Source organism: Erinaceus europaeus, chromosome 4, assembly GCF_950295315.1.
Source record: "Erinaceus europaeus chromosome 4, mEriEur2.1, whole genome shotgun sequence".
Taxonomy (NCBI): Eukaryota; Metazoa; Chordata; class Mammalia; order Eulipotyphla; family Erinaceidae; genus Erinaceus; species Erinaceus europaeus.
The window spans coordinates 68,464,869-68,484,696 of NC_080165.1; the positions used below are offsets into that span (position 1 = coordinate 68,464,869).

At 47.7% G+C, this 19,828-nt stretch overlaps 1 long non-coding RNA gene across 1 annotated transcript; it reads right to left on the minus strand.

The window, feature by feature from the left end:
• Positions 1 to 15,274: 15,274 nt before the first annotated feature.
• LOC132538098 (uncharacterized) lies at positions 15,275 to 19,490 on the minus strand. The gene is made up of 3 exons (XR_009549504.1): positions 19,356 to 19,490; positions 16,742 to 16,784; positions 15,275 to 15,393 (listed from the first exon to the last, which is right to left on the minus strand). It is a non-coding gene; the product is annotated as an uncharacterized LOC132538098 (long non-coding RNA).
• Positions 19,491 to 19,828: the final 338 nt, after the last annotated feature.

A 19,828-nucleotide genomic window follows, 5' to 3' on the forward strand; every position in this document is an offset into this window, starting at 1 on the left:
TTTTCGTATGACCCATTCTACCTCATCATAATAACAAACTGACCGGGCTGGTTCTACTCAGAAGCTAACCTATACATTCCAACAGGGTAGGAATTGTATCAGTCTAGCTGCCTGTCCCCTGGCATAAGGGCTGGTATGTGAGAAGAAGTATTGGTAGATTTTTAGCAAATACATACATCAAGTGGGCAAATGAGCTAACTTCAGAGCTTTTTTTTTTCTTGTGGGGATAGGGTGCAGTGGAGGAACTAGCAACTCCAGCATGTATGATTCCACTGTTTCAGGCCTCTTTTTATTCAGATAGAGAGAAACCATGACAAGGAGGCTTCCCTCACTGCTACAGCAACTCTCCTGTGATGCCAAAGATGGAACCTGGGTTGTGTCCATAGAAATGCAGGCATTTTACCGGGAAGCTAGCACTCCAGCTTGCCCTCAGAATTTTCACCACACAAAAAATCTGACTGGTGTATGGAAATAACCAATAGCTGCTTACTGCCAAGATGAGTGAGTTGGAAGAGTAAGCAAAGTGACAATACCTTTTGTGTGTGTGGCCGTGAGGTGTGGCACCAAATTATGGTGATTATACTGATTTCCTTGTTGGGTGTATGATGAAGCCTGAGGTCAATTCACAAACAAACAAACAAAAAAACCAATGAAGTTCAAAAGTGTCTTGTGTGACTTATGAGAACTATGGTGGTTATTATCAGGAGGTGGGAGAGTGGGGATACAGAACTTCGGTGGTGTGTGGTCTGGAACTATACGTTGTAATCTTATTATCTTGTGATAAACTATTAATAACAAATAAAAATATATATTTTTTAAAAAGTGTCTTGTGTGGACTTGGTTGCATTGGCCTAGGTGTCAGGGTGTGTGTTTTGGAGGTATAGGATTTTTCAGGAGATTTGGAAGCAAATGGAGAATCCAGGCTAGCTGTACAAGCCGCAAGTTGCAAGTCTTGCCTTCAGTGTCAGAAACAGTAAAGCTGAACAGGCTGAGCTCTCATTACTTTATTTTTTTTAAGATTTATTTTTTTTATAGGACAGAGAGAAATTGAGAGACAAGGGGGAAATAGAGAGGGAGAGAGACAAAGAAACACCTGTAGTACTTGCATCACCATTTGTGAAGCGTATCCCCCCACCACACCCCCGGCAGTTGGGGAGTGGGGGCTCAAACTCAGGTCCTTGCACATGGTAATGTGCTCTTAACCAGGCATACCACTGCCCAATCCCTCATTTGCTTCTCAGACACAGGTGATGGTGAGTCTCTGTCTCTAGGAAGAGGCAGTGCACAAAAGGCAAACTTTAATTAAGGCACATGCATCTGAGCAGGCAGGAGAAAGGGCAACTGGGAGAAGCAGTTTCCCTGTAGCCAGAATGGGTTCAGGCATGGGGCTTCCTTACTCGGATGGCAATGACAACTCTAGCTCCAAGTGCCTATAATGCACTCACACCACATCAAGTCCTTTGTCAGAGTCTTTTTAAAATTTAAAAAAAATTTTAAAAATATTTATTTCCTTTTGTTGCCCTTGTTTTATTGTTGTAGTTATTATTATTGTTGTTATTGATGTTGTCATTGTTGGATAGGACAGAAAGAAATGGAGAGAGGAGGGGAAGACAGAGAGGGGGAGAGAAAGACAGACACCTACAGACCTGCTTCACTACTTCTGAAGTGACTCCCCTGCGGGTGGGGAGTCAGGGGCTCAAATTGGGATCCTTCTGCCGGTCCTTGTGCTTTGCGCCACCTGCGCTTAACCTGCTGAGCTACCGCCCGACTCCCTGTCAAAGTCTTATTATCCCCATTTTCCATGTGAGGAAACTGAATCACGGGGCATGTCATGTAGACATTCCAAGTTGGTTTAGCTCCAGAGTAATAAAAAGAAGATGTCAAAGGAAGAGGGAAGCCCAAAAGGGTATATTTATTTCCTGGTTAGGGACTAAAGGGGTTATAGCACTACCCTTTCCCCATGATTTAGCTTTTCATGATTTTGGTTACCCATGGTAATTGTCTCTGAGCAAAAGGAGATGCACTATTTTGAGAGATAGAGGGTAAGAGACCACAGTGACATAACTTATATTACACTATATTGTGATTTATTTTATTTTATTTTTACCAGTTCACTGCTCAGCTCTGTCTCACACTGGTGCAGGGGATTGAACCTGGGACCTCTGATGCCTCAAGTATGAAAGTTTCTTACTCTGTGTAATACTTGTTCTGATCAATGTCACTATCAAAATGTTAACAAAATGTTTCATTATCAAAACGTTAAATTGTTGGTCAGCAAAGGGAGAGACACTAAATTTTGCCTAGAGGCAGTTAATGTAGAGCCAGGATCAGCTAGAACATTGAGGTGACTGAATAATGGAGGGAAGTGAGTTTTCTGACTCATTCTGGGAAGAATATTTACAACCTCATTTGCTGAAATTCCCCCCCCCAACCCCTGGTGATGAAGGTTAGACTACCAGACACTTGAGCGCCCCCATCTCCCTCCGATCAGTGCCAGGTGGGATCTCTCCTCTACCTCCCCACCCCTCACTCCAGACCACCCCCAGTAAATTCTGATTGGAAACTCTAGGCATATTTGAAGTTCTGGTATCATCTGGTTTTGTTGTTATTTTCTTCTTTGAGAAAAGGAAGGAGGAAAGAAAGAGAGAAAGTAAGGAAGGAAGGAAGAAAGAAAGGGAAGGAATAAAGAAGGAAGAAGGAAAAGATACACTGGTTTTGGTTTATTATTTTATTTAAACCCTAGTGATTAAGAGTATGGGCTCGGAGGCAGGGATAGATAGCACAATGGTCATGCAAAGAAACTCTCATGCCTGGGGCTCCAAAGTTCCAGGTTCAGTCCTCTGCACTACCATAAGCCAGAGCTGAGCAATGCACTAGTACATAAATAAATAAGTAAATAAGTAAGTAAGTAAGTAAACAAACAAACAAACAAATAAATGGTGTGGGTTGTGGGCTAAGGAGCTGGGCAAACTGGAGTTTAAATCCTAGCTTTATTTTTGGGCTGATGAGATAGATAGCATAATAAAATTTCATGCCTGAGGTACCAAAGTTTCCAGGTTCAATCCCCCAAAGCACCATAAGCCAGAGCTGAGCAATGCTCTGGGGAAAAACAAACACCCCCCCCAAACAAGAAAAAAAAACAAGTGAAATAAACCTGTTAAATCTTAGCTTTTTTTTTTTTTTTTTAAATTTGCTGTATGACCTTTGGCAAGTTACTTAAACACTCCGACCTATAGTCCTATAATTCTGACCTTCTGCAGGGGGTTGTTATGGGTTATAATAACACCAGGCACACAGTAGGAATACAGTGAAAAATGAGATTTGCCTTTACTGTTTTTATTGTTCATGAAGAGTCTACCTGTGACAATTACACTCGCAGGTCCATATCAGTCTTTTGGTTGAGGTGACACTAGGGGAAGTGGCCACTGAAATACAGTTCTTCCTATGTAAGTCTACTTGGAGAGCGCACACCCACACCCACATACACACAGTTAAATGTATTGAGTGGCACTTTGAAACTGACATGAGGGATATGGGAAGCTTTTGCTAGGGGAGCTTTGGGGAGACCATTGAGAGGAAGTGGTTCAAGAAATCTTTCTGATTAAAAAAAAAAATTATGGGCCAGGTGGTGGCACACCTGGTTAAGTGCACATATTACAGTGCACAAGGACTCAGGTTCAAGTCCCTGCTCCCCCCTCCCCTGCAGGGGGAAAGCTTCATAAGTGGTGAAGCAGGGCTGCAGGTGTCTCTCTGTCTCTTTCCCTCTCTATCTTCCCCTGCCCTTTCAATTTCTCTCTGTCTGTATCCAATAATAAAGATAAATAAATAAAATATTAAAATTATATAGTAACATGAGAGAGTGAGAAAGAGAGAGAACCAGAGTATTACTCTGGCACATGCAACACTAAGGATTGAACTTGGAACTTCATGCTTTTAAGTTCTACACTGTAAACACCGAGCCCCTTCCTGGGCCTTAAATTTTTTGGAATTGTGGTCCTTGAGGTGGCGCAGTGGTAAAGCTTTGGAGTCTCAAGCATGAGGTCCCGAATTCGATCCCCGGCAGCATATGTGCCAGAGTGATGTCTGGTTCTTTCTCTCTCCTCCTATCTTTCTCATAAATAAATAAAATCTTAATTTTCCCCGGAATTAATTAACTAATTGATTTACTGTTGTTGTCACTAAAGTGTCACTACTCTGGGCTGATTTTTTCAGATAGAGGTAGAGATAGATAGGTAGGTAGGTAGACAGACAGATACCACTGCATCAAAACTTTCTTCGATGTGGTGGCAGCCGGGCTCTGTCTTTTTTTTTATTTTTATTTTTATTTATTTATTCCCTTTTGTTGCCCTTGTTTTATTATTGTAGTTATTCTTGTTGTCATCGTTGTTGGATAGGACAGAGAGAAATGGAGAGAGGAGGGGAAGACAGAGAAGGGAAGAGAAAGACATCTGCAGACCTGCTTCACTGCCTGTGAAGCAACTCCCCTGCAGGTGGGGAGCTGGGGGGCTCGAACTGGGATCCTTACGCAGGCCCTTGCACTTTGTGCAACGTGCACTTAACCCGCTGTGCTACCGCGACTCCCCTATCTTTCTGTTTTAAGAAGTAAAACTCCAAGTTCAGACCCACTCCCCACTGCATGGCAGGAAGATATAGTGCCTTGTCTCTGTCTTTGTATTTGAAAAAGCCAGTCCAGAGGGATGAAGCCCTAGTGACAACAGCAAAAATGTCATGGCCAGTGATGCAAAGATCAGGGTGAAGAAATAAGCAGTGTGTGCTTGAGACTGTCTGAGGCCTGCTGGGCTGGGGTGGGATGGCCATGTAGGAAGGCAGTGGGGCCACACTCAGGAATATTATTGATAAAATGGGGATAACAATCAGTGTTTGTTGATAACTAGCTCTTCTTGTGTGTGGGTTAGATGTTGCCTTACACCCTCCCCACTTATTGCTCCAATCAGTCCTCACTATAGCCCTGTGGTGCAGGCACTGTTATCACAAGAGTTCAGGGAAACTGAGGCCCAGAGGGGTTGGCTAACTTGCCCATGGACACACAGCTACAAGTTGGCAGATGCATGATTTGGATGCACAGATGCTGACAGATACAAACCCAGCAGCCAGGCTTAGGTGACAGATACCTGTGTCTTTCAATCCTTGGCTCACCTCTCCTCTAGCTGAGTTAGGTGCTAGATCTTTCCTTTGTAAACAAGTGAGCCCTCTTCTCTTACCTTGGTCTCAGATATAGCTGTGGCTTTAGTTCCTGGGAGAGACCAGGGCTGAGACTGAGACAGGGTGTAGCCTGTAAGGAGGGCCAACTTTGTACCAGAAAGTGCCCTTAAGTCTTGCGCCTAGCTGTCTCACCTGCCACTGCATGGGGAATGGGGTGGTGGTAGGGGGGTGGGCACAGGATTCACAGCTTTGCAAATCCTTCTTTATTCCAACAGCAGGCAGGAATTCCTAGGGCCCAAGTCACTGCTCTTTTCTGCCCCCAAATAAATAGCTGGGCAGGAGTCATGCTCAGACCATCTTTCCCCCTCCACATCTGTCTCCTACAGACTTGTTCCAGCATTCTCCATAGGCTCCTCTACTGGGCCTGTGCTCTCTTGCCCCAGAGGGATGTGTCTGGTAGCATGACGCCTGCTCCCCAGAGGCAGGAGGGGGCCAGTTCCTTGGTCCCTGGGGGCTGCTCTGCTGAGTCACCTGGATCTGCCCCAGGGCGTGGGGACTCCAACGCTGCTCTCTTGTGCCCCCTAGAGGTTTGGGGTGGCACTGGGTATGACATCATGGAGGGGTCTTGCTTGAGGAGGGGGTCCTGAGCTTCCAACTGTGTTCAGAAGGGATTCACAGTTGGGCCATTTCACCTGAGGCCTGCCTCTGTGAGGGGCTCTGTGATATGGTTCTGTGGGCACAGGCAGAAGGGGTTTAAAGCCCCCCCCCCCACCTCTGTGTGGGTGTGGAGATTCCTCCGTCTCTTGGATCAGAGAGTTTCCCCAGACGGTGCTCCAGCCAGCCCACCAAGACAGGCCGTGTCCATTTCCTTCTTCTCCTTGGACGGTTTGGGAGGTTGGAGGTGTCCCCTGGCAGTCCTGGGGACTGTAGCGACTACTGTAGCTCTGTTCTCAGAGAACCAGGAATTCCCAGAGGAGCTCAAGGCCAGAAAGGTAGGTGAATGGGTCGTATGTCCCAAGTTGGCTTGGTGAAGACAACACCTGGAAGATGTTGGTGAAAATCTTCAGCTCCTGGTTGGATAAGATGGACAGAGAAGGGGGCAGGAGGCTGGAGGTCAGGTGTATGTATGCTGAGTGGGGAGAAGCGTAGAATCATTTAATCAACATTTCCAGGCTGGAGATTGGGGCCTCTGGGGCTCTGGAGGGGACTGAGCAAGAGTTGATCCAGTTTCCTAGTAGAACGGATGCATAGAAGCCTGTCTGCTCTCCTGACCCCAGTCAAAGTACCACAGTCTCATCTCAAATTGCTTTTCTTTTTTCCTATTTATCTTTTTCTCCCTCTCTTTCTTTCTTCCTTCCTTCCTTTCTTTTATTTTATTTTTTTATCTTTCTTCTCCTCCTCCTTTTTTTTTCCTGTACAAAATTACTTTTATTCGATCTCTAAACTTTTTTTTCTTTTTTATTTAAGAAAGGATTAATTAACAAAACCATAGGGTAGGAGGGGTACAATTCCACACAATTCCCACCACCAAATCTCCATATCCCACCCCCTCCCCTGATAGCTTTCCCATTCTCTATCCCTCTGAAAGCATGAACCCAGGGTCATTGTGGGTTGCAGAAGGTAGAAGGTTTGGCTTCTGTAATTGCTTCCCCGCTGAACATGTGCGTTGACTGGTCGGTCCATACTCCCAGTCTGTCTCTCTCTTTCCCTAGTAGGGTGGGTCTCTGGGGAAGCGGAGCTCCAGGACACATTGGTGGGGTCCTTCTTCTTTTTTTAACCACTTCTAATTTATGGTGGCGCTGGGGATTGAACCTAGGACATCGAAACCTCAGGCACTACTATGCTATCTCCATAGCCTGAATTGTTCACTCCCTCACTCATTTTTGCCTTCACCTGGTCCTTGTATGGCAAAGACTAAGGCAAATGGACAGAAAGAATGATTTCCTTCCTTGGTTATTTTTCAGCCTCATGTCCATTAGGAGATGCAGTTTACTGACTATGGGACAGAAGAGGGGGAGAGGGGTGGGGGTAAATCATAGAAGTATCCCACCCAGGGGCTGCGCAGTGATGCACCAGGTTGAATGCACACATTATCATGTATTAGGAGCTAGATTCCAGCACCTGGTCCTCACCTGCAGGGAAGAAACTTCATGAGTGGTGAAGCAGTGCTGCAGGTTATCTCTTTTTCTCTCTCCCTCTTTATCTCCCCCTTCTTCTCAGTTTCTCTTTGTCTCTATCCCACCAAGTAAAATATTAAATAAAAACTATCTCACCTGCCTGAGTGCTAGGCCAGTACCAGAGTCAGGACAAACCTTCTCCCCTTTAGCCTTACCACCTTCACTTGGGGGCATGGGGGTGCTCAGAGCAAAAGTAGGACAGGCCTGAGCAGCCTAGTAAGGAGTGGGGGTGGGATGGAGAGCAAGACCCCTTGTCCTTATGGTGACTGCCTTGTGGACTCTTCCAGTCTGACCTCTGGTGTCTGGGTGTGGCTTGGCAGGGTAGGTATCCTTTCTGCTTCTCCAATGGTGGCCCCAGGCAACCCTGACCAAGCTGAAGTCAGAGGCAGTTCTGGCCCTGCTGCAGAGAGCCTGTCCTGCCCGAGGGCAGGGATTCCTGGGCCAAGTCCACACCCACCCCCTCCACTTCCCCCCAGGCAAGGGTCTGTCTCTCCATTTCTCACACACACTTGCAATGTCACTTGACAGCTTTTTCATTCCATTCCTGGGATGCCCCATTCTCAGTCCCACCACACCCCTGACAAATTCTTTCCCCCACTTCAGCTCCCAGATTGGAGGCAAGGACACCTCACCCACCTTCTCAAAGTGGGGAGGAGGGCAGAAGCTGACACCAGGCCTCCCCCTCCCCTCCCTCCTCTCTCACTTCTTGACATTTCATCCAGGCCAGGAACGGACCTAGGAGTCTCTAGATAAACATCCTGCTGCTCTCGCCCCATAAATTCCACGGAGAAGATGAGTTAGGTAGGCCTCTGCTTAGATAACTTAAGCCCCTCTTGCCGCAATCCCGGCAGTTCTGGTTGATGGCAATAGGCAAACTCAGGCTGCTGGTCACAATGGATGGTGGAGTTTGCTCTTCTCTGTCTCCTCATCCCCTCTTCTCCCTGCAACCCCCGCCTTCACTCTGCAGTAATTTTTTTTTTTTTTTTTTTTTTTACCAGAGCACTGCTCAGCTCTAGTTTATGGTGGTATGGAGGATTTAACCTGGGGCTTTGGAGCCTCAAGCATAAGAATCTCTTTGCAAAACCATTATGCTTTCTACTCCGCCAGCCTGTCTACAGTAATCTTATTTATAGCATCTCTAGCAGGTGGTTGCAGAGTGACTGGTAGGTCCTGGTCCTCTCTTCATCTCTTTCAGCTGGCTTGTCCATGGACAGGGATGGGAACACCAAGGGGGTTTTAGAAAGAGTCTAGATCTTCAGAGACATTGAGGCCAAAGATGGGCAGTCACACAGCAACCTGGCAATGGTTCCTGGTTTTGGACTCAGATTTAATGAACCTATTTCATTAATAAATAAGCCTTGATTTATCTATTTTTTAAATATTTTGTTTATCTATGTGTGTGTGAGAGAGAGAGAGAGAGAGAGAAAGTCCAGAGCACTGCTCAGTTCTGGCTTATGGTGGTACTGGAGATTGAACCTGGGACTTCAGAGCCTCAGGCATGAAAGTCTTTTTGCATGACCATTACTCCATCTCCCCTGTTATTTATTTGTTATTGCTACCAGGATTATCACTGGGGTTTGGTAGCTGTGTGATGAATCCACTGCTACTAGCAGTTGCCCTCACCCCTTTTTTTGTTGACAAAGAGAATTTGAGAGGGAAGGGGGAGATAGAGAGGGAAAGAGAGATATTTGCAACATAGCTCCACTTCTCATGATGTTTCCTTCTCTAAGTGGGGACGTGAGGCTTGAACCCTGGCCTTTGTACATGGTAAAGTATGTGCTCTACTGGCTTTGCCATTACCTGGGACCCTTGGAATCTAATGTTTTAACCCCTAGCTCTGGATTCACATTTGGATATCTGGGGAGCTGCCAGGAAGGCTTAATGCAAAAATGTCACGGCTCTAGAACCAAGATCTTTCTTCTTTTTTAAAAGATTTTACTTATTAATGAGAAAGGCAGAAGAAGAGAGAGAGAAAGAACCAGACATTATTCTGGTATATGTGCTCCTGAGGATCAAACTCAGGACCTCATATTTGAGAGTCCAGTACTTTATCCACTGCACCACCTCCTGGACCACTAGAGCCAAGATTTTTAATTTCTTTGTTGTTGTCTCTGGTGACTTAACTGCTCTGGGCTAACTTTTCTTTCTTTCCTTTCTCTTCTTTCTACGTTTTCTTTTTCATTTCATTTCATTTTAATTGATAGGGTAGAGAGAAAATGAGAGGGGTAACGTAGAGAGGAAGAGAGACAGAGAGACACCTGCAGCACTGCTTCAGCATTATTGAAACTTCCCCTTGTAGGTGGGGACAAGGGGCTTGAACCCAGGTCCTTGCACATGGTAATGCGTCAGCTCAACCAGGTGCACCACTGCTCAGCCCCTTCCTTCCTTCCTTCCTTCCTTCCTTCCTTCCTTCCTTCCTTCCTTCCTTCCTGTCTCTCTTTCTTTCTTTCTTTTCTTTTCTCTCTCTCTCTGTCTCTTTCTTTCTTTCTTTCTTCCTTTCCCAATAGGATTATAACTGGAGCTCAGTGCCTGCACAACAACTCTACCTCTCCCACAGTTTTTCTTTCTTTTTGACAACAGAGGTGAGAGACAAAGAATAACAGCAGGAGAGAGAGAGACAGAGAGAAGGAGAGACATCTGCCACACTGCAATGGGGGAGAGACATCTGCAATGGGGGCTTGAATGTGGTTCTGAGGCATGTATTCTGCAGGATGTACCACTACCTGGTCCCCCTGGGCTGAATTTTTCAGATAGAAAGCATGAAACAGGATCAGAAGGAGTGTTGGAGGAGAGAAAGAGAGAGAGAGAGAGAGAGAGAGAGAATATGAAAGAGACCATGGCACCAAAGCTTCCTTCAGTGCAGTGGGGACTGAGCTCAAAGTTGGACTGTGCACATAACAAAGCAGTGCACTATTCAAGGAGGCTATTTTGCAGGCTCAAGACTCACACTTTGTATAGGGGACTGGCAGGGTAACACTTGTGGCTATAGTGGGAAGTGGTACTCAGGGGATACCAGTTCTCTACAATCCCAGTGGGGAGGGCACCCTAATCCAGGGCAGTTTGCTTGGAACAGATGGATTTCTGGGAACACTCTCCTTTTCTTCCTGTGAGGCCCATCGTGGGTAGTGGTGGCTGTGGCAGCAGTGTGTGTGTGTGTGTGTGTGTGTGTGTGTGTGTGTGTGTGTGTGTACTTTATTAGTTTCTGCAGCCTTCAGTTTGGCTGTGTGAGGTGTGCTGGGGAGGAGGGGGTTGGTGACTGCATGGTGCAGGAAGATCATGTACTGGGGAGGAACAACCACCAGAATGTTGGTCAGAGGCTGGTGAAGGGCTGTGTCCAGGGCTTGAGGCAGAGCAGCCCTCACCACTCTGTCTCGAGAGCTGCCAATTCCCCAGCACCTGGCTGGATGCATGGGTATTCCATGTCAGAAACCACCTTCTGCAGGTTCTCCCTGAAGGGTGGGTGGCAATTAGGGAGATGTGGTGGCTACCTTTTCCTTTAGCTTGTTCCCCTACTGTCACAACAGTGACTGAGAAACAAGAAGCGAGCACTTTCAGGAAACCCTGAGAAGTTGAGACTCCTAACAAGCATGGGGCTTGTTCTGGTTCCTTCAGACTGTCTGTGGCTAGGGTGTGTGTGGTTGGAGTTCCAGCCTGGGGCTGGAACTGACAGTGGCCATGTTTCTCAGCTGGAACCCATTTGTGGCAAAGCGCCTGCTGTGTTGAGTATGGGCTTCACTGAGGTATGGGGATCTCCGGCCTGATGTTCCTAGGAGAGGAGGAGATATGGAGGCATGTAGAGCAGAGCCCCAGACAGGCCTCTTTCTCAGCTGGGAGCCGCACATTCCAGCCTGGAGTTGAGAGTGGACTGGGGCAGGGCAGGCCTTAAGCTGGTACGGCCAGGCACAGCCACCTGATTAGTCAGTAGCCTCTGTTCCAGTCTTGGAGTCCCCAGCATGCCTTTCTGGCCACCCCAGCCTCCACCTGGGTCCCCTGGACCTCCCAAGATCCAGAAAACTGAGGGGCTCATGCCCAGCACTGGCGCCAGCTCTGTGAGCTATGCCTGAGCCACAATGGGGTGTGGAAGACTGGCTATTGTCATCCTCAGTTGGCAGAGCTGGTCTCCCACATAGTTAACTAGGGTCAGGTCCTGCGACTTGGGAGGAGGCACAGCAAGTACTTGAATGTACCTCACTTCATCTCTTTGGATGCTTCCAGCTGCGCTCTGGAACGACATGGACTGAATGGATGGGTGTATGAGGAAATGTAGCAGAACCATCTCTGCTGGGGATCCTGGTGGGGCCTGGTCCATGCTGCCATCTCTGCCTTTCACTGGGCACTGCCTGGAGTGAGTGAGTGAGTGAGTGCTGAGACCTTGTATGTGGGGAGGAGGCACACACACCCAGTGCAACAACCCTCTTAGTCACTTCACTGCCTGGTTCCTCAGCTAGCCAGTCAGCTCTTGCAGTACAAATTCTTGGTACCCTCTAAAATTGCCTGGCTCAGTGTTGGGGTCCTTGATAAGGAGAATAAGTACCCCCTGGAGAGGTGAATAGGGCATTGAACTTGTAAGTCAAGACATCTGAGTTTAAGTGGCCTGAGAGGTGGTGCAGTGGATAAAGTGTTTAATCCCTGACATTGCATATGCTAGAGTGATGCATATGCTAGAGTGGTTCTCTCTCTCATTAATTAATTAATTAATATTTAAGCACAAAATAGAACTGAATTAGGGTTTGCCTCTGTGCAGCCACAGGATTGGTGCATGCCTGGGCTTTGCTCTGCTCATTAGCCAGAGCGGGGCCTCTTAGATTTCTTCAGCATTGAAGCCTTTCCTTCAAATGAAGCTCGCAATACATGCCACTAGATGAGGCAGATATGACTGAGTGTGTCGTTCCTGTTCACTGGCCCTCACCCTGCCTCTGAGAACTCCAAGGCTTCCAGGAACATAGTCCAATATTCTCTCAACCCAGCTGCCTCTTGATTAATTGTCAACTTCCTTGGTTATCTTGAAGCTATTAGTCCAGGCTGCTCCTGAATGCTGAGGAGAGGGTTCCCTCACTCCCCTCGCCACCCCACCCCACTGCACTTCTGGGTCTAGGAAGGCAGGCAGGATGGTGGGAGTCCTCTCTGGGGGACAATCATTAACTCACTTTATCTTTGTGAACCGTCCTGGGGGGCCTGGGTCACGGGCCAGGCTTCCGGCCCAGGCCCAGACCAAGGGAGTCACTGGTGATGGGGGGGGGATAGGGAGGAGGGAGGAAAGGGACCCTTATCCTGGGAGGTGGGGGACACTTTGGGTCTTCCCCTGGGATTTGTCTGCAGGAACCCATGTTATGGGGCTAACTCAGTGACAACCTGGAGACACAGTTGCTCCAAAGAAAGGCTAAAGCAGGAAGCAGGCCAACATACGCCACCCCCCCCCCACACACACACAACCCCTAGTTATCTTTGGCATGCCTTGTGTGATTTTGTTCATTCTTTCTTTTTTCCTTAGGGGGATGGGATAAACCCACTGCCCTATTACTTTCTGTTTGACTTTAGCCAGATGATAGTGGGTTTGCATTCTACAGGAGTTTGCTCACTCATGGTGTGGGTGTGTGTGTATGGGGAGGTAGAAACAGGAGAAAGGGAAGAGAGTCACATCTCTGTGACCCTGACACTAGGCCAGGGGCTTGACTTATAGTTACCATTTCTCTACACCTTCCCCAAATCCTAGGGATGACCACCACAGACTTCATTTCATAGATGAGGAAACTGAGATTCAGGCAGATGAGTTGTCCAAAGTCTCAGGGCTCAGAAGCAGAAATCAAGACCAAGCCTGGTTTGTCCAGTTTTTTCTATGATATGCTCTGGGTGGTGGTGGTGGTGATGGTGGTGGTGATGGTGGTAGCTGTTAGGGGAGTAAGTGGAGGCAGAGGATTTTCAGAATGAGCATTCATCAAACCAGCATTTAAAACAATGGATAGAGAAAAAGCAATTCCTTACCTGCTGGAATTTGAGGGCTTCTCTGGAACTACATCTGCTCTCTACCACTTGGCCCCAGATTTCATGACTCCGGCTGAAGACCTTAGAGCTAAGTTAAGTATGGCTCTCTTCAGGGGCCCTTAAAAATGCATAGACAGGGGCTGGGCGGTGGCGCAGCGAGTTAAGCACACATGGTGCAAAATGCAAAGACCAGCATAAGGATCCCAGTTTAAGCCCCCAGCTCCCCACCTGCAGGGGGCTCGCTTCACAAGTGGTGAAGCAGGTCTTCAGGTGTCTATCTTTCTCTACCCCTCTCTGTCTTCTCCTCCTCTCTCCATTTCTTTCTGTCCTATCCAAAAACAATGACAGCAATAACAACAACGATAAACAACAAGGACAACAAAAGGAAAAAAGTAGTCTCTAGGAACAGTGAATTCCTAGTGCAGGCGCTGAGTCCCAGCAGTAATCCTGGAGGCAAAAAAAAAAAAAAAAATGCAGCAACCCCCTGGGGCAAGTGAAATAGTTCACTGGCATAGTGTACTCCTTTGTACATGAGCCTGGTCCCCACTGCTTTGAAGGAAGCTTTAGTGCTGTTCTCTCTCTCTTTCTCTCTCTCCCCCCCCTCCTGTTTCTATCTAGAAAAATAAAAATATGCATAGACTCCTGGAAGGGGTGACATTTGGTAACAAGGATCTCTATTGCCTCTTAATGGTGTGATTATATATAGAGCCCTGAATATAATCTAAAGTAGAGGTTTAACCCAGTGCTTTTAGTTAGGAGCAGTTTGAAGTCTAGAGAGGGACATTGACTTCGCCAAGGTCATTCCACATGCAGCAGACTGCTTTTGCCTAGTACTTCTCCAGGCTCTGGGCACCTGGTGGGAATGGGGAGTGGGCAGAACTACTGCAGAAAAGGTCTATCTGTTTCATATCCTGCCATGTGCTTGTCTCAGGCTGGTGTCCTCTGCCCTCCAAATCCTACCCCCAGGCAAACAACAGCAGCCCGGCTGGACCTACCTCTAGTGTCTGCTTGTTTGTTTAAATTCTCTGGCAGAGACATGCTGTCCCAGAGGGCGGGGAAAGCAGTGTGGGGGCTTCCCCCTGAGAGAGCACCATTGTCCCTGTGGGCTTTGGGAGGGAATGTTTCAGAAGAAGCCTTAATCCCCTACCCTGCCTCAAAGGCTCTATCACTCAGAGTGTTGGGAGCCCTGTGTCTGCCCTCAGAATCTTCCAGAACACACCCTTCTCCCCTACCTGTTTTCTCACTTGGCTCTGCTTATAGGCAAGCTCCTTCTCTCCCTTCAAGACTCAAGTGTCACTTCCTCCAGGAAGCCTTCTCTTCAAAGCCTGGCATTTATTGTCTCTCTCCATGCCACATACTTTGGAGAACACATTTTTTTTTCTTAAAATTTCTTTATTGGAGAATTAATGTTTTACCTTTGACAGTAAATACAATAGTTTGTACATGCATAACATTTCTCAGTTTCCCACATAACAATACAATAACCATTAGGTTCTCTGTCGTCCTTTTTGGACGTGTATTCTCCCCCCCACACACACCCCAGAGTCTTTTACTTTGGTACAATATGCCAACTCCAGTTCAGGTTCTACTTGTGTTTTCTCTTCTGATCTTGTTTTTCAACTTCTGCCTGAGAGTGAGATCATCCCATATTCATCCTTCTGTTTCTGACTTATTTCACTTAACATGATTTCTTCAAGCTCCATCCAAAATGGGCTGAAAATGGTGAAATCACAGTTTTTAATAGCTGAGTAGTATTCCATTGAGAACACATATTTTTTATTTATTCTTTGGGATGTGCCTTGGTGACAGCCTGTGTTCCTCTTGGGGCCTCTGTGCTCCCCTTCCCTTCTGGGAGAGCTGTATGCACACTTGTCTTCATGTGGCAAGTCTTCAAGACAGGCATTTTCACTTTTGTTTTACGGATGCAGGGGGACTGTGGTTCAGAGAAGTTGAGGTCATGCAGAATTGGGGAGCCAGAGGTTCCACTTGGGCTCTTTTATTGCATTACCCTGCTTGGTTATTGCTGTCTTTCCTATGATATCAGCCTGGTGCCTGGTAGGCCTTGGACCCCCTCAAAAAAAAAGTTGGGACAAAATTTGATTCTGAGACAATGTCACTAGGAAGAATGTGGTTTTAGGGTTTTAGCTGCCACTTGGGGTGCTTATCACCAGTATTGAGTAGGGCTGTCAGTAACAGGTAGGATGGAGGTCAGACTTTGAAGGGTGCCAAAGATTGGGGTGTCAGGAAGTGGACATGTTATCAAGGGTAGAGTCTGCTGTTAGGAAATTAAACCAAAGAGGGAAGAAGAGGTAGAGAGATTGGGCTAAAGGATGTGGGAGTGGTGTGAGTCAGTATGTTCCTCTAGTCTGTGAGCCCACCCTGTTCCTTCTCTTTGCCTCCCGTTTCTCTTTTATTTTTTTGCCACCAGGTTTACTGAAGGGACTTGGTATCTACATGACTCCACTGTTCCAGGAGGCCATTTTATTTTTTAAATTGCAAAAGGAAATTTATTTCAAAAACATAAAGGAAGGAGCCAGCTGGTGGTACACCTGGTTGAGTGCACATGTTATAATGTGCAAGGACCGGGTTTAGGCCCCTGGTCCCCACCTCCAGGGGGAAAGCTTTGCAAATGGTAAAGCAGTGCTGCAGGTGTCTCTCTATCTCTCTCACCTTCTCTATCACCCTTTTCCCTCTCAATTTCTGGCTGTCTCTGCCCAATAAATAGATGAAGATAACAAAAAAATGTAAAAAAATCAAAAACACAAAACACATGTGAACAAGATGATAAACAGTGACTTGCAAAAGAAAAATCATGGCATGAGAGTTTTTCATTAAAAAACTGAAGCAAAAAGTAGCCTAAGTCATGCACCATTGGCTTAGGAAAGAGGGCAGCGAGGTGTTAAAGGAAGAAACCGTCAATATCAAAACTTGAGAAAGAAAAGTTACTTCTGTTCACTTTTTTTTTCAAATAGGTTTTAAAAAGAGAAAAAGTTACAAGTTATGTTCAATTTCATCTAACTGTAGTTGTAATAATTTCTATACCCAAGAGGCCATTTTATTTTATTTTGCTAGAGAGTGAGAGACAGAGATAGAGTTAGGGGAGAGATAGAGAAAGAGAGATGCCTGTAGCACCGCTCTGCCACTCATGGCACTTCCCCCCGGAGGTGGGGACAGGGCCTTGAACTCAGGTTCTTGTGCATGGCAATATGTGCATTCCACCAGGTGTATCACCAGCCAGCCCCCTCTCTATCCTTCTTACCTCCCCCTTTCCAGACTGGCTCTTTTTTTTTTGGGGGGGGGAGGATAGTTAACCTCTCAGGCTTCCTCTGCTTCAGTCACATTATCAGCTGACATTATTGCTTATCTTTACTTCACATCCACATGTGGACTTGGTATTAGCACTGGACAAAGAGGCTTACTTCCTTGTTTTCACTTCATCTTTCCAGGTCTTCATTGTGAGGCCTAAGTGACAGAGAGTGGAGAGAGAGATGGAGATGAGAAAGAGAGAGAGAGAGAGACTTATAGTGAGAATTATCCCTCCTTCAATTCAACAGATTGGCGTTCCTGCAGAGGAGACTGAGTGCAGCTTCAGGGTCAGGGAATAGAATGAGGAAGACCTGTCTCCTGCCGTTGCAAAACCACTTGGAGAAATATTCCGGTGACAATAAGACAAAGTGACTCTTTCCTTACTCCCTTGCCTTTGGAGGGGCTCTGCCCCTCACCCAAATGTTTGGAGGCTAGCTGCCCATGGCCACACAGAAGAAAGCTTCCCTGCACATCACAGTCACAGGACATCAGGACAAAGTACAGCTGTTGTGCCTTGGGTCTGATCACTACTTCCTTTGTCTGGGGCCATTCTTGGCTGCCAGCCACCTTTCACACTCTTTTCCATGCCACCTCTCTTTCCCCCCTCAGCTGGAACACCTTCCCTTCCTCCTTGGCTCCCTTGGAGCTGCTGCTTCAGAGGCATGAGCTGCCCTGGGCTGCCCTAGTCCTGAGCAGTGGAGCCCTCTGAGTGGGACTGAGGTGCCTCTGGAAGAGCCCAGCATAAGCTGTCTAGGTTGCTTTCTGGTCTGTGCAATTCCCCTCCCACCTGCAGTGTTGCTGGGCTGACCCCTTGGGATGACTGCCCTGTGGTAGGGGGAGAAGTGGGGTCAATTTAGTTTGAAGGGATTAAGCCCATGGGAAGAAGGGTGCTATGGAGATGGGATGTGGCCTTATTTCCTCTTTAAGGTTAAAAACATGTATTCATTTATTATCTGTTAATGATAGAGGGAGAGAGAACCAGAGCATCACTCTGGCACGTGTGATGCTGGGGACCAGCTTGGGACCTCGTGTTTGAGGCTTCACTGTTTTATTTATTGTGCCATATTCCAGGCACTGGGAAGTAGTCCTGACTTCTGCTCTTCATTTTGTGTGTCTCTTGTCTCTCTTCTTCCCCCATTTTTTTTGAAGACCCCAGTGTCTGAGGCTCTTAGTCTGATGATAGCATGAGCAGAGGCTGTGCATTGCTGTGAGAGCTAGTGGCACTGTGTTGGGGGATGGAATCCAGAGTTGACCTTATCTCTGAGTCATGACCAGGCTGTGTCTCTGAAATGGATGGAGGTAGAAGACCCTACTTCCCTACTCTAGTGAAGGAGGCTAGAAAACAACCAAGTTGGCCTGCAGTGACCTCCCTCCCTGTGTTGGCCCTGTGGAGCAGAAAAGGATGCAGATAAGGGAACAAAGTATGCAGGAAGAGAGGGATCCCTCCCAAGGAACTCTCCTCTTGTGCTCTGTGGGTATTAGTGGTGGGTTGAGCTGGATCAGAAGGAAGTTTAGTGGTTACCCTTCTGCATCCCAGGCAGCAAACCTAGGATGGAACACAGAGCCAGCAAATAAAAACTTGCTATCAGAAACTGCAACATGACAATCACATATTGACTAACTACAAAGAGGCAAATAAATATTTAGCCTCTGTGGAAAGAATTGAGGGGGACCAGTTGTCCCCAGTGCTGAGGGTTCTGCCAGGTAGTAGGGACAGGACTATTGGGTGTGAGCCATGAGAAAGGTAAGGGGAGTTAGCCCTTGTGACCCTTGGCCCATAGGGACCTCAGTGTATCACTTCTGTAGAATGGGGGCTCTGAGGGTACACCAGCACTCTGGCCAGCTGGCAGCACCGTGTGCATAGGTGGGCCATCTGAGTGACCATTTGGGATCATTTCAGACTAGGTGTGAGAAGCTGCAACCTTCCCACTCTTGCTTCAGGCCTCCCCACAGGCTGTCCTAGGTTAGGTCCTGACCAGAACTAGGGGTACAATGAAAGTGGTTGATTAGTCTCTTCCCACAGGTATCAGGAGGCCCCCTTTCCTTCCCTGAGAGACCCTGAGAACTGCTGGGTCAAAGCCCAACCAGGAATTTTTCCAGGCTGGTTCCTATAAGCTGGGATGGGGTGGGGGCCTCAGAGAGCCCTTAGGGAAGATTTGGGGAGTTGGGGGAGAAGGGAACTTTGAAGGAAGGGAAGGGGCTGGGTGGACAGACTAGCAAGAAGCTATGGTCTGGGGGAAGTGGGCAAGGAAACCTGAGGATTATTGAGAAGAACCCTCCAGTTCTGATGTGAAGATGAACCTTGAGCTTGAGTTGGGGCTTGACAGATGTCTTGGCCCCCAGCCTGGTGGGAGCACTGGGCAGCTGGCCTGCAGACATTCCTCAGCGCTGGTGAGTAGGTTTGAATCCTTACTCAGGCCCTGGCTTCCATCTGCCCCTACTACCCTCCACCCCAGCCTTACTTCCCTGGCAACACGGAGTGGGGAGAGCAAGAACAAGGGCCTCTGTCTGCTCAGTTGCCTCTTGCTCTGTGCTCTGCCAGACTCTAAGTGCATACGTGGGCTCCAACAGGTCCTCTTCCCTCTAGGCCACTGACTAAACCCAGGACCACATAGCTTCCCGATTTCAGCTCCACAAAATCCAGTGCCAAATGCTTCTCCTTAGGGAAACCTCCCAAGACATTTCCCAAAGAACCCCAGTAACCCCCGCCTGCTGGCCATGGCTTACTCTGAAGTCATCAGGCCAGAGGAGGGCTTCTGATGTGGATGGATGTCGACACAGCTAGCCATCGACCCTCGCGCCCAGTACAGGGATCTTAGCACAGGGTGCCAAACACGTCTCCAGTTGGGAGGCCAGAAAGGGGTTGGGGGGAGCGCGCCTCCTGCTACCCTCTTCACTGAGGCTCCCGTCTTCAGCTAGACTGGCATATGCAGACGGGAGTCACTAGGGGGCGCTCAGCCACCACAGGGAAGCTAACTAGGTGAACTTGGGAGCGCAGTGAGTGAGGAAGCGTGTGCCAATGTGTGTGTCTCTGTGTGTAGGGGGCCTGAGACTGTTGCAAGGAAGGAAAGGCCAGGGGTCACCCCAGGATTCCAATCGATCTGTGCGTCCCTTTTCTCACCCGCCCCTCTCAGGACTCCCCAACACTTCCCCGCCCTTCGCAGCCCCCTCCAATATCCCCAGCAGAGAGAGAGTCCCTC